General features: G+C 50.0%; 1 non-coding gene across 1 annotated transcript; it reads right to left on the bottom strand.

Annotated features, from left to right (window-relative positions):
- Nucleotides 1–2,754: 2,754 nt before the first annotated feature.
- On the bottom strand, nucleotides 2,755–2,828 carry trnan-guu (transfer RNA asparagine (anticodon GUU)). The gene has a single exon. It is a non-coding gene; the product is annotated as a tRNA-Asn (tRNA).
- Nucleotides 2,829–14,540: the final 11,712 nt, after the last annotated feature.

Here is a 14,540-nt window from a genome sequence, read left to right as displayed (position 1 = left end):
AGATTCAGGACCGTTTCCCCTTCATCAACTGTAGAATATCGGGATCATACGGGAAAACACCTCCCTCCATTACTATCTGACCGCAGCCCCTGCTGTCCGCAGAGACAACACACTCTATGGGATCTCCCTGACGGGATGCAAGCAGACGGGTGACATTATGGTGTGCCCTCACCCGGTGGGACAGGGAGAACTAGTCGAATGTGGATTTAATCCAACCGATGGATGTGTATTGGAAATAGTACCTGCACCCACACATTTTGCCAGAACAGGTTACGGGGGCAAAGGGAAATACTGTGTCTCTACCACGGCACATTCATATCGGTACAATGGCTCACAATGCCAGATCTCGCAAACAAACTTTTGCTTCACAGCCCTACGACCTCACAATAGGACAAGCCCGCATTATCCAGGTTAGACACCGAGGCCCAAAATCATTAACGCCATCGATCAGCTCCACGATCACCTGCAGGATTATGACGAGCCAGAGCAGGCCCCTATCCCACATTTAGTTGCAGTATTAAGGGGACTAAGACTCAGAGTAGGCCAGTGTGTCAGACTCTACCACCAACTACAGACAAAGATTGAAATACTGGAGAAGGATACTGACCAAGAGTTACAAAACCAGAGTTGGTGGAGGAGGGTCAAGGACTGGGGCATGAACGTAAACATCCACCTCTGGATTGGAATAATATCACACATACTGGTAGGGATACAGCTGGTCTTAGCACGAACATGGAGAGTCATGGCCTGTCGATCCTGCAGGCATTATGCACGACAAAGGAGTATCAGAACAAGGGCTCAAATAAATAAAGTGACTTGTCCAGCAGAGGGACAGGGGAATCTGAACTATATCAATTTGATCTAAGCAACTGGGACTTCTGACACCACGTGACTGGTCAGCACGTTGAGGCAGGAAGTACCGGGTGGTACATAAAAATATAAGTCGAGTAACAAATAATGTTTTCGGTTAAAGGAGACTAGGATTAGTCCATTACCGAAAGGGGGGATTGTTGTAGGGCATAGGCACCTACTGAATATATGTATGCATATATGTATGTGTAAAATGGTAGCCAGATACAAAATGGCTGCCAGGGATTCTGCAAAGCACGAGGGGAATTCAGCTAACAGTTAGCTTGAAATCATTTTTGGGTAGCTGATGACACTGCAGTTCCATGTACAGGAACACTGGAAAGAGCGAGCTCAGCAGAACGTCCTTAATCAACAAACCACAGACAAGATGTCCCAGCAGAATACTGAAGAAAGAAATTCCTGTGACTGTATAAGGATAAGGAGGTTAGGTGCAGACAGAACCCAAGGACAGTAGAGATAAGGGGATCTGGAGACTATCTGGAGAATAAAGAAAGCCTCCAAGTTTAATCCTTTGTTCGAGAGCTAGAAAAGTACGGTCAGGATGCACCTGATTGAGTTCACGGTAGTAAGCCTGCTGAGTTATTGCATATGCAACATGCACCTGCCCCTGGAAGAGTTTGATGGGGCTGTGTAGCGGGAGATTTATGTTGTAACTAATTTGTGCTGTACATGCCCTGAGAGTTTGAAGGGACAATGTAGAGGGAGCTTTCCTCTGTATCTAACCCCGTGGTGCATCTGCCCTAGGAGCGTTTGATGGGACAGTTTAGAAGAATCTTTACTCTGTATTTAACGCATGCTGTACCTGCCCTTGGAGAGTTTCATGGGACAGTGTTGAGGGAGCTTTACTGTGTATCTAACCCGTTCTGTACCAGCCCTGGGAGTGTTGATGGGTCAGTGCAGAGGGAGCATTACTCTGTATCTAACGCATACTGCACCTGCCCTGGGTGAGCATGATGGGACAGTGTAGAGGGAGTTTTACTCTGTATCTAACCCCGTGCTGGATCTGTCCTGGGAGAGTTTGATGGGACAATGTAGAGGAAGATTTACGCTGTGTCTAACGCGTACTGTACCTGCCCTGGGAGGCTTTGATGTGACTGTGTAGTGGTAGCTTTACTCTTTATTTAACATTATTGTCCTTTTTAATCCACTTGTTTCACACCGAAACAAATCGTAACCGTGATGTGAATTTAACGCCACGTGATTCTTTGAAATCATCTTTAAATGATTGGAGAAAACCACTTCTTATGCCACCGAAAAACAGCTTTGATTCCAGGTCTTGGCGATAAATTTTGTAACACCATTTTTAAATTCAAAACCTAATAAAATTGACGACATGCAGCCAACGTGCAAAAGTAAGAATTATTTTAATCACCGTTAATTAGCCAATAACCTTCTTCAGAATGAAATAAATAATAATATAATTACTGAGGAACAGTGGTATCCTCAATCATTAATTTTCTCTTTACATGTGATGAAGTTTTATCCCTATCTCATTTACACGCTTTATGAGAATGGTTTAAAATTGTAAGTGTTTATGACTCAGTTGTAAAACCATTGATTGTGTGTGTGTCGATTCTTGATAGGAGGAGCACTTGAGACCGAAGTTCCAGTTCGATATATGTATCAATAGAATCAATTTCCACCAGTTTCTTTAAACCCAATAACATAATTTATTTCGAGTGGGCTGGATGGAGGAACATGATCCATGTAAAAAATTGTTATCGTTTTACTTGAACTGAATGCTCATAAAATATTGGAGTGGGAACTAATTGGATAATAGCACAGCTGGCAACATTTGCGGAATAGATTCGTGCAGCCAAAACACACAATGACAACCTGGGACTGTGCGGCACCGAATACTCGGGGAAAAACAGTTAAACACTTCGTCCCTGGGTGGGGTCGAACCACCAACCTTTCGGTTAACCGCCGAACGCGCTAACCCATTGCGCCACAGAGACTGATGGAACTGTAACGTTCAAGGCATCCCAAACCAGGTTATCAGACAGTTAAAGCTTCAGATTGCTCTGACCGGGATGGAACTTGTCCACTCTCAGTGGTACTTTTCACAAATAAATGGAGGGACATTCATTGTGGATGCGTGGAAGCAGTCTGGTCCCGCACACTGCAGACACTTCCATGTCACCGCCAACCAGCTCTCCCGCAACCGGTGTGATCGACCTTCCAGCCTTCCGGTGCCTTGTCTGTGACAAAGTATTCTGATTGTCCCGAAGCCGGTGTTAGGTTTGAATTCCTTTTCAGCTCCTGACTGCGGATATTCCTGTGATTAAACAGGAACTAAATGCTTACAGCAACAGTTGGATTCACCGTTTCTTTGCTTGGTGAAATTTCAAAGATTGAAAGCGACACACATCAACCCCAAACCTCCCGTGAGATGGAAGCCCAGTTGCTGTTTCAAGCTTGAATGCGGGAACAAGCAGAATTTATTCAAAGAAAGTCCAAGTCCCTGAGACGCCTGATTATTTGCACCAAACTCCTTTGCAATGATTTGAGGTTCATGTTTGGTGATCTGGGCACATCTTTTGCCAAACTACAACACTTCAAACATAACTCAACGGCCTTAAAGCGCTTTGGGGTGACATGAGTTCCTGAAAGGCACTGCAGAAATGGAAGTCCTTCTTTGCAAAAGTTCGATGCAATTTCAAAATTTGCGAGCAATATCAGTGCTCCTCTGGGACCCCTCGTAAATTTCTATGAACAACTCCAAAGGGAGAATCATAGCCCGAGACCAACGAGCCAATTGTTTGACAAACGTGAAGATAAGGTGTAACCATGATCAAAGCATTTTTGTATGTGTCGCTATTCAGAACATAAGAACTTAAGAACTAGGAGCAGGAGTAGGCCATATGGCCCCTCGAGCATGCTCCGCCATTTAATATGATCATGGCTGATCCGATCATGGACTCACGTCCACATCCCTGCCCGTTCCCCATAATCCTTATTCCCTTATCAGTTAAGAAGCTATCTCTGTCTTAAATTTATTTAATGTCGTGGCTTTCTCAGCTCTCTGAGGCAGTGAGTTCGGCAGATTTACAACCCTTTGAGAGAAGAAATTCCTCCTCATCACAGATTTAAATGGGCGGCCCTTTATTCTGAGATTATGCCCCCTAGTTCTAGTCTCCCCTATCAGTGGAACCATCCTCTCTGCATCCACCTTATCAAGCTCCCTCATTACCTTATACGTTTCGATAAGATCACCTCTCATTGTTCTGAATTCCAATGAGTAGAGGCCCAACCTACTCAACATTTTCTCATAAGTCAACCACTCATCTCCGGAGTCAACCCAGTGAACCTTCTCTGAACTGCCTCCAAAGCAAGTATATCCTTTCGTAAATATTGTAAGTGTTTGTGATCCTCGCCCAATTGCCAGACGGACGGTTTGAATCTCCCCCACCTTACGAAAGTTCTAGATCCGGGAATTATTATTCAGAGTGTAAATTAAATGAGTCACGGAAAGGGATGCTTCGGTGATAAATCATAGTATATTTATTTGGTGTAACATACACTGGCTAAAACATGCACTGCTGAACGAAATGTCTCTGTGGAGAATAAAATCCCGGTTACAAACAACATACATACAGTACAGAAATGAACCTAGTAACACGCAGTAATCCCCTGGTGGATTCTAACCCCACCCCGACCAATGAATTACCCTCCCCAGAATAGCCCTGAAAAGCTTCTCTTCTGAGAAAACCCTGAGCCCTTACCCAGCTGGCCTGGGATATCTGGTTACTGGCTTGGGACACTCGCGACCATGTTCACCACCACACGCAGCCGGTTTCCTTGCTCAGCTCAGCTGTGGGAAGTTACTGCCTGGTCTTCAGTCTCGGTGGCTTCTTCTGCAGTACTGCGGCCCCTTCCTCTGGTACATCGATCGGTGGAGCGAGAGCAAGAGGGAGAGGGGGCTCTCTCTAGACACAAGTTGCAAGCTGCAAGCTCCAAGCTTCACACCAAGCTCCAAGCTAAAAATAAAGTGGAAAGGACCCTGTCTTTCTGGGAGTCTTGCTACCCCTATCTTTCCCGCCAATCTTTAAAACCCCTTTGTTTCTAAGCACGGTTACTTAGTCAGTGATGGGCCATCCCACCCATGCATTGTGCTGATGGCCCTTAGTCTGGGCATCTCTCTGAGCCTTTGTGTTGGGAAAGACCCAGCTCCTCCTTGGCTGGCCAGGCTGGTGGGTTCATTGTTCTGTGTCTCCTTCTGAGTTGGAGGTGAGAAGTGCTTTTACAAATTAAAGTGGCTTTGTCAGTGGCCCCCCTTCCTGTCCGACAGCTCTTTTGTCAATGGATGACTGACAGGTCTTTTGTCCCAGCTCACTGCCATGCGGTCTCTGGAGTTTTAACAAAACCAGCTTTTTCACATATCTGCGCAGAGTGTCCCCAGCACAGGGAAAGTAGCCTCAGAAAAATAAAATCCTCAAAATATTCTCGACTGAGTCCATTCTTTAAACAGAAACTTTGCGATCTCTTCATTCTGCTCTAATTATCGATCTTGCCATGTAAAAAGTGCGTTGGCATTGCAATGCATTAATGTAAAATTAATGAAAAGAAAATGCAACGTTTTGTCGAGTGCAAAACATGCAGTGCCTGCATTTCAAAAAGCATTGCTTTTATTCATCCTGCGGAATGCATATTGCACAGATAATCTCAGCACACATTGTGCAGGCAAAGGCAGCATTAGACAACAAAGTATTTGTTCTCCGCTGATTTGTAGCAGATAACTGACGGTTGAGCACACAATTTGACAACTCGACTTGTAGATCAAGCATCAATGAAAAAGGCAACAAAACTGCCCACCAGCACCGGGTGTATTTCACTTGTTTTTCCCAAATTTTCAGCAGCTGGGACAACAAGAATTTAGGTTTTACTGAGATTTGAACTCAGATCACGAGATTTAAAGTCAAGAGGGCTCACCATTACACCATGGAAGCAACTATACCAAAACATTTGAAACATACTTCGTCACAGACAAGGTACTGGAAGGCTGGAAAGTAGATCACACCGGTTGTGGGAGAGCTGGTTGGTGGTGACATGGAAGTGTTTGCAGTGTGCGGGACCAGACTGCTTCCACACATCCACAATGAATGTCCCACCCTTTACTTGGGAAAAGTACAACTGAGAGTGGATAAGTTCCATCCCGGTCGGAGCAATCTGAAGCTTTAACTGACTGACACCCTGGTTTTGCATGTCTTGCAGTGTGTATCTGTGTTTCTATGGTTTAGTGCATTCGGCTGGTAACTGAAAGGTGGGTAATCCAAACCCATCTCCGGGCGAAGCCTTTTAATGTTTTTCCCCGAGGATTCGGTGCCGCACAGTTCCGGGTTGTCATTGTGCATTTTGGCTGCACGAATATATTCCGCAAACATTGCAAGCTTTGCTGTTATCCAGTGAGTTCCCACTCCAATACTTTTATGAGCATTCAGCACAAATAAAACGAAAACAATTTTTTACATGGATCATGTTCCTCCATCCAGTCCAATCAAAATAAATTATGTTATTGAGTTTAAAGGAACTGGTGAAAATTGATTCTATTGATACATATATCGAACTGGAACTTCGGTCTCAAGTGCTCCTCCCATCAAGAATAGACACACACACAATCAATGGTTTTACAACTGAGTCATAAACACTTCCAATTTCTCATACAGCATGTAAATGAGATCGGGATAAAAATTTATCACATGTAAAGAGAAAATGAATGATTAAAGATACTACTGTCCCTCACTAACTATATTATTATTTATTTCATCCTGAAAAAGGTGATCGATTATTTAACGGTGATTAAATGAATTCTTATTTTTTCATATTAGCTGCATGTCGTCAATTTTATAAGGTTTTGAATTGAAAAAAGCTGTTACAGAAGTTACCGCCCTGACCTGGAATCGAAGCTGTTTTTCGGTGGTATAAGGAGTGGTTTTACCCAATCATTGAAAGGTGATTTCAAAGAATCACGTGGCGTTAAATTCAGATCACAGTTACGATGTGTTTCGTTGTGAAACAAGTGGATTGAAAAGGACAATAATGACACCAAGCATTACGATGCAGCGATGCAGCAATGCAGCGTTCCCTGGTGGTCCAGTAATTAGGATTCGGCGCTCTCACCACCGCGGCCCTGGGTCGATTTCCGGCCAGGGAAATTGCACTTCCATCAAAATTAAAACCTTAGAAGAAAGAGTTACATGCATCTCATGTGGAAAAAAAGATTCATTGATTTAAACATCATTAATTAATCCATTGTAGAACTTCAATCATTTATTTTGCCCTGATATGTGAGGAACTTTTATCCCGACCTCATTGTATTTTTGGAGCATGGTCCAGCCCCGGTATCTCCACCTGTGAAAGTAGGAAACTGCTGGAAATACACAACAGGACGGGTAGCCTTTGACAAACAATTAAACCCAGGTTACAGACTCTCTTCTTTCCCGTGTCCTTTGAGGGACACTTGTTCCCCTTTAATTTTACAGACTGACTGAGTTCACTGACCGCGGGGAGAGAGTAGGTGTCTCCGCGGCCCCACTGTGCTAACATGGAAGATAACACGATGGGGATGTGGGGTGGTGGGTGGGGATCAGTGACATGTTTGTGTAAAGGGCAGCGGAGGAGAAGGATTGACAGCTGTCAGTGAGGGACAGAAGTTGTTTAAGGTGAGCCAACACATTCCCGATCAGCACAGAAGGCATTCACTGGTCAGCTGCCCTCTGCTGTACTTCTGGTCAGAGCGGTTTCTGCAGTGGAGCCGTTATCACATTTGCTTTCCACGTGAAAGGATCCCGTGCAGGAAGATTGTGTTTAAACTTGCTGTGGATGATCAACCATGGGCGAGTTTTATTCTCCTGTCAAAAGGGCGACAATGGCTTCTCCCTTATTCTTTTATTTTGAGTACTGTTGAGGGGAATGACTCATCAGGGGAGGGCAGCAGCAGCCAAGTTCATGGCACCGTGGCTGGCTCTGCTGCACAGGAGGGCAAGAAAAAGAGTGGGACAGCAATAATGATAGGGGATTCAATGGTGAGGGGAATAGATAGGCGTTTCTGCGGCCGCGACCGAAACTCCAGGATGGTATGTTGCCTCCCTGGTGCAAGGGTGAAGGATGTCTCGGAGCGGGTGCAGGACATTCTGAAATGGGAGGGAGAACAGCCAGTTGTCGTGGTGCACATTGGTACCAACGACATAGGTAAAAAAAGGGATGAGGTCCTACGAAACGAATTTAAGGAGCTAGGAGCTAAATTAAAAAGTAGGACCTCAAAAGTAGTAATCTCGGGATTACTACCAGTGCCCCGTGATAGTCAGAGTAGGAATCGCAGGATAGCGCAGATGAATACGTGGCTTGAGCAGTGGTGCAGCAGGGAGGGATTCAAATTCCTGGGGCATTGGGAGCGGTTCTGGGGGAGGTGGGACTACTACAAACCGGACGGTCTGCACCTGGGCAGGACGGGAACCACTGTCCTAGGGGGAGTGTTTGCTAGTGCTGTTGGGGAGGATTTAAACTAATATGGCAGGGGGATTTGAACCAATGCAGGGAGACAGAGGGAAACAAAAAGGAGGCAAAAGCAAAAGACAGAAAGGAGATGAGGAAAAGTGGAGGGCGGAGAAACCCAAGGCAAAGAACAAAAAGGGCCACTGTACAGCAAAATTCTAAAAGGACAAAGGGTGTTAAAAAAACAAGCCTGAAGGCTTTGTGTCTTAATGCAAGGAGTATCCGCAATAAGGTGGATGAATTAATTGTGCAAATAGATGTTAATAAATATGATGAGATTGGGATTACGGAGACGTGGCTCCAGGATGATCAGGGCTGGGAACTCAGCATTCAGGGGTATTCAACATTCAGGAAGAATAGAATAAAAGGAAAAGGAGGTGGGGTAGCATTGTTGGTTAAAGAGGAGATTAATGCAATAGTTAGGAAAGACATTAGCTTGGATGATGTGGAATCTATATGGGTAGAGCTGCAGAACACCAAAGGGCAAAAAACGTTAGTAGTAGTTGTGTACAGACCTCCAAACAGTAATAGGGATGTTGGGGAGGGCATCAAACAGGAAATTAGGGGTGCATGCAATAAAGGTGCAGCAGTTATAATGGGTGACTTTAATATGCACATAGATTGGGGTAGCCAAACTGGAAGCAATACGGTGGAGGAGGATTTCCTGGAGTGCATAAGGGATGGTTTTCTAGACCAATATGTTGAGGAACCAACTAGGGGGGAGGCCATCTTAGACTGGGTGTTGTGTAATGAGAGAGGATTAATTAGAAATCTCATTGTGCGAGGCCCCTTGGGGAAGATGACCATAATATGGTGGAATTCTGCATTAGGATGGAGAATGAAACAGTAAATTCAGAGACCATGGTCCAGAACTTAAAGAAGGGTAACTTTGAAGGTATGAGGCGTGAATTGGCTAGGATAGATTGGCGAATGATACTTAGGGGGTTGACTGTGGATGGGCAATGGCAGACATTTAGAGACCGCATGGATGAATTACAACAATTGTACATTCCTGTCTGGTGTAAAAATAAAAAAGGGAAGGTGGCTCAACCGTGGCTATCAAGGGAAATCAGGGATAGTATTAAAGCCAAGGAAGTGGCATACAAATTGGCCAGAAATAGCAGCGAACCTGGGGACTGGGAGAAATTTAGAACTCAGCAGAGGAGGACAAAGGGTTTGATTAGGACAGGGAAAATGGAGTACAAGAAGAAGCTTGCAGGGAACATTAAGGTGGATTGCAAAAGTTTCTATAGGTATGTAAAGAGAAAAAGGATAGTAAAGACAAACATAGCTCCCCTGCAGTCAGAATCAGGGGAAGTCATAACGGGGAACAAAGAAATGGCAGACCAATTGAACAAGTACTTAGGTTCGATATTCACTAAGGAGGACACAAACAACCTTCCGGATACAAAAGTGGTCAGAGGGTCTAGTAAGGAGGGGGAACTGAAGGAAATCTTTATTAGTCGGGAAATTGTGTTGGGGAAATTGATGGGATTGAAGGCCGATAAATCCCCAGGGCCTGATGGACTGCATCCCAGAGTACTTAAGGAGGTGGCCTTGGAAATAGCGGATGCATTGACAGTCATTTTCCAACATTCCATTGACTCTGGATCAGTTCCTATGGAGTGGAGGGTAGCCAATGTAACCCCACTTTTTAAAAAAGGAGGGAGAGAGAAAACAGGGAATTATAGACCGGTCAGCCTGACCTCAGTAGTGGGTAAAATGATGGAATCAATTATTAAGGATGTCATAGCAGTGCATCTGGAAAATGGTGACATGATAGGTCCAAGTCAGCATGGATTTGTGAAAGGGAAATCATGCTTGACAAATCTTCTGGAATTTTTTGAGGATGTTTCCAGTAAAGTGGACAAACGAGAACCAGTTGATGTGGTATATTTGGACTTTCAGAAGGCTTTCGGCAAGGTCCCACATTAGAGATTAATGTGCAAAGTTAAAGCACATGGGATTGGGGGTAGTGTGCTGACATGGATTGAGAACTGGTTGTCAGACAGGAAGCAAAGAGTAGGAGTAAATGGGTACTTTTCAGAATGGCAAGCAGTGACTAGTGGGGTACCGCAAGGTTCTGTGCTGGGGCCCCAGCTGTTTACACTGTACATTAATGATTTAGACGAGGGGATTAAATGCAGTATCTCCTAATTTTCGGATGACACTAAGTTGGGTGGCAGTGTGAGCTGCGAGGAGGATGCTATTAGGCTGCAGAGTGACTTGGATAGGTTAGGTGAGTGGGCAAATGCATGGCAGATGAAGTATAATGTGGATAAATGTGAGGTTATCCACTTTGGTGGTAAAAACAGAGAGAAAGACTATTATCTGAATGGTGACAGATTAGGAAAAGGGAAGGTGCAACGAGACCTGGGTGTCATGGTACATCAGTCATTGAAGGTTAGCATGCAGGTACAGCAGGCGGTTAAGAAAGCAAATGGCATGTTGGCCTTCATAGCGAGGGGATTTGAATACAGGGGCAGGGAGGTGTTGCTACAGTTGTACAGGGCCTTGGTGAGGCCACACCTGGAGTATTGTGTACAGTTTTGGTCTCCTAACTTGAGGAAGGACATTCTTGCTATTGAGGGAGTGCAGCGAAGATTCACCAGACTGATTCCCGGGATGGCGGGACTGACCTATCAAGAAAGACTGGATCAACTGGACTTGTATTCACTGGAGTTCAGAAGAATGAGAGGGGACCTCATAGAAACGTTTAAAATTCTGACAGGTTTAGACAGGTTAAATGCAGGAAGAATGTTCCCAATGTTGGGGAAGTCCAGAACCAGGGGTCACAGTCTAAGGATAAGGGGTAAGCCATTTAGGACCGAGATGCGGAGGAACTTCTTCACCCAGAGAGTGGTGAACCTGTGGAATTCTCTACCACAGAAAGTTGTTGAGGCCAATTCATTAAATACATTCAAAAAGGAGTTAGATGAGGTCCTTACTGCTCGGGGGATCAAGGGGTATGGCGAGAAAGCAGGAATGGGGTAATGAAGTTGAATGTTCAGCCATGAACTCATTGAATGGCGGTGCAGGCTAGAAGGGCCGAATGGCCTACTCCTGCACCTATTTTCTATGTTTCTATGTTTCTATGTCCCGGGGGGAGGGGAGGGGAGAGTGACCCGGGGGGAGGGGAGGGGAGAGTGTCCCGGGAGGAGAGGAGGGGAGTGTATCCCGGGGGGAGGTTAGGGGAGAGTGTCTCGGGGGCGGGGAGAGTGTCTCAGGGGGAGGGTAGAGTATCCCGAGGGGAGGGGAGTGTGTCCCGGGGGGAGAAGAGAGTGTCCCGAGGGGAGGGGAGAGTATCCCGGGGGGAGGGGAGTGTGTCCCGGGGGGAAGGGAGAGTGTCCCGGTGGGAGGGGAGAGTGTCTCAGGGGTAGGGGAGAGTGTCTAAGGGGGAGGGGAGAGTGTCTCGGGGTTAGGGGAGAGTGTCTCGGGGGGAGGGGAGAGTGTCTCGGGGGAGGGGAGAGTGTCTCGCGTGGGGAGGGGAGAGTGTCTCGGGGGAGGGGAGAGTGTCTCGGGGGGGAGGGGAGAGTGTCTCGGTGGGGAGGGGAGAGTGTCTCTGGGGGTGGGGAGAGTGTCTCGGGGGGAGGGGAGAGTGTCTCGGGGGTAGGGGAGAGTGTCTCGGGGGGAGGGGAGAGTGTCTCGGGGGGAGGGGAGAGTGTCACGGGGGGAGGGGAGAGTGTCTCGGGGGGAGGGGAGAGTGTCTCGGGGGGAGGGGAGATTGTCTCGGGGGGGAGGGGAGAGTGTCTCGGGGGGCGGGGAGAGTGTCTCGGGGGGAGGGGAGAGTGTCTCGGGGGGAGTGGAGAGTGTCTCGGGGGGAGGGGAGAGTGTCTCGGGGGGAGGGGAGAGTGTCACGGGGGAAGGGGAGAGTGTCTTGGGGGGAGGGGAGAGTGCCTCAGGGGTAGGGTAGAGTGTCCCGGGGGGAAGGGTGAGTGTCCCGGGATGAGGGGAAAGTGTCTCGGGGGGAGGGGAGAGTGTCTCGAGGGGAGGGGAGGGGAGAGTGTCTCGGGGGGAGGGGAGTGGAGAGTGTCTCGGGGGGAGGGGAGGGGAGAGTGTTCCGGGGGGAGGGGAGGGGAGTGTGTTCCGGGGGGAGGGGAGGAGAGAGTGTCCCGAGGGGAGGGGAGAGTGTCCCGAGGGGAGGGGTGAGTGTCTCGGGGAAGGGGAGAGTGTCTCGGGGAAGGGGAGAGTGTCCCGGGAGGAGGGGAATGTGTCCCGGGGGGAGGGGAGAGTGTCCCGGGGGGAGGGGAGAGTGTCTCGGGGAAGGGGAGAGTGTCCCGGGAGGAGGGGAATGTGTCCCGGGGGGAGGGGAGAGTGTCCCGGGGGGTTTGGGAGAGTGTCTTTGGGAGAGGGGAGGGGAGAGTGTCTTGGGGGGAGGGGAGTGGAGAGTGTCTCGGGGATAGGGGAGGGGAGGGTGTCCCGGGGGAGGGGAGGGGAGAGTGTCCAGGGGGGAGGGGAGGGGAGAGTGTCCCGGGGGGAGGGGAGAGTGTCTCACGGGGAGGGAAGAGTGTCCGGGGGGAGGGGAGAGTGTCCCGGGGGGAGGGGAGTGTGTCCCGGGGGGAAGGGAGAGTGTCCCGGGGGGAGGGGAGAGTGTCTCGGGGGAGGGGAGAGTGTCTCAGGGGGAGGGGAGAGTGTCTAAGGGGGAGGGGAGAGTGTCTCAGTGGGAGGGGAGAGTGTCCCGGGAGGAGGGGAGACTGTCCCGGGGGGGGGGAGAGTGTCTCAGTGGGGAGGGGAGTGTGTCCCGAGGAGAGGGGAGGGGAGAGTGTCCCGAGGGGAGGGGAGAGTGTCCCGTGGGGACGGGAGAGTGTCCCAGGGGGAAGGGAGACTGTCCCAGGGGGAGGGGAGAGTGTCTCAGGTGGAGTGGAGAGTGTCCCGGGGGGAAGGGAGAGTGTCCCGGGGGGAGGGGAGAGTGTCCCGAGGGGAGGGGAGAGTGTCTCAGGGGGAGCGGAGAGTATCCCGGGTAGAGGGGAGACTGTCCCGGGGGGAGGGGAGGGGAGAGTGTCTCGGGGGGAGGGGAGAGTGTCTCGGGGGGGGGAGGGTAGAGTGTCTCGGGGGGCGGAGAGAGTGTCTCGGGGGGAGGGGAGAGTGTCTCGGGGGTAGGGGAGAGTGTCTCGGGGGGAGGGGAGAGTGTCTCGGGGGGAGGGGAGGGGAGAGTGTCCCTGGGGGAGGGGAGGGGAGAGTGTCCCGGGGGGAGGGGAGGGGAGAGTGTCCCGGGGGGAGGGGAGGGGAGTGTTTTCCGGGGGGAGGGGAGGGGAGAGTGTCCCGAGGGGAGGGGAGAGTGTCCCGAGGGGAGGGGTGAGTGTCCCTGGGGGAGGGGAGAGTGTCCCGAGGGGAGGGGAGAGTGTCTCAGGGGGAGCGGAGAGTATCCCGGGTAGAGGGGAGAGTGTCTCGGGGGAGGGGAGAGTGTCTCAGGGGGAGGGGAGAGTGTCTAAGGGTGAGGGGAGAGTGTCTCAGGGGGAGGAGAGAGTGTCTCAGGGGGAGGGGAGAGTGTCTCGGTGGGAGGGGAGAGTGTCTCGGGGGGAGGGGAGTGGAGAGTGTCTCGGGGGGAGAGGAGTGGAGAGTGTCTCGGGGGGAGAGGAGAGTGTCTCGATGGGAGGGGAGTGGAGAGTGTCTCGGGGGGGGGGAGGGGAGAGTGTCCCGGGGGGAGGGGAGCGGGGAGTGTGTCCCGAGGAGAGGGGAGGGGAGAGTGTCCCGAGGGGAGGGGAGAGTGTCCCGTGGGGACGGGGAGAGTGTCCCGTGGGGACGGGAGAGTGTCCCAGGGGGAAGGGAGACTGTCCCAGGGGGAGGGGAGAGTGTCTCAGGTGGAGCGGAGAGTGTCCCGGGGGGAAGGGAGAGTGTCCCGGGGGGAGGGGAGAGTGTCTCGGGGGGAGGGGAGAGTGTCTCGGGGGGGAGGGGAGAGTGTCTCGGGGGGCAGGGAGAGTGTCTCGTGGGTAGGGGAGAGTGTCTCAGGGGGAGGGGAGAGTGTCTAAGGGGGAGGGGAGAGTGTCTCAGGGGGAGGAGAGAGTGTCCCGGGAGGAGGGGAGAGTGTCCCGGGGGGAGGGGAGAGTGTCCCGGGGGGAGGGGAGAGTGTCCCGGGGGGGTGGGGCGAGTGCCTTTGGGAGAGCGGAGGGGAGAGTGTCTCGGGGGGAGGGGAGTGGAGAGTGTCTCGGGGATAGGGGAGGGGAGAGTGTCCCGGG

Source organism: Pristiophorus japonicus, chromosome 28 (genome assembly GCF_044704955.1).
Source record: "Pristiophorus japonicus isolate sPriJap1 chromosome 28, sPriJap1.hap1, whole genome shotgun sequence".
Lineage (NCBI taxonomy): Eukaryota > Metazoa > Chordata > Chondrichthyes > Pristiophoridae > Pristiophorus > Pristiophorus japonicus.
Note: the sequence above shows the minus strand (reverse complement) of the source record. Positions and strands in the feature narration are given on the sequence as shown.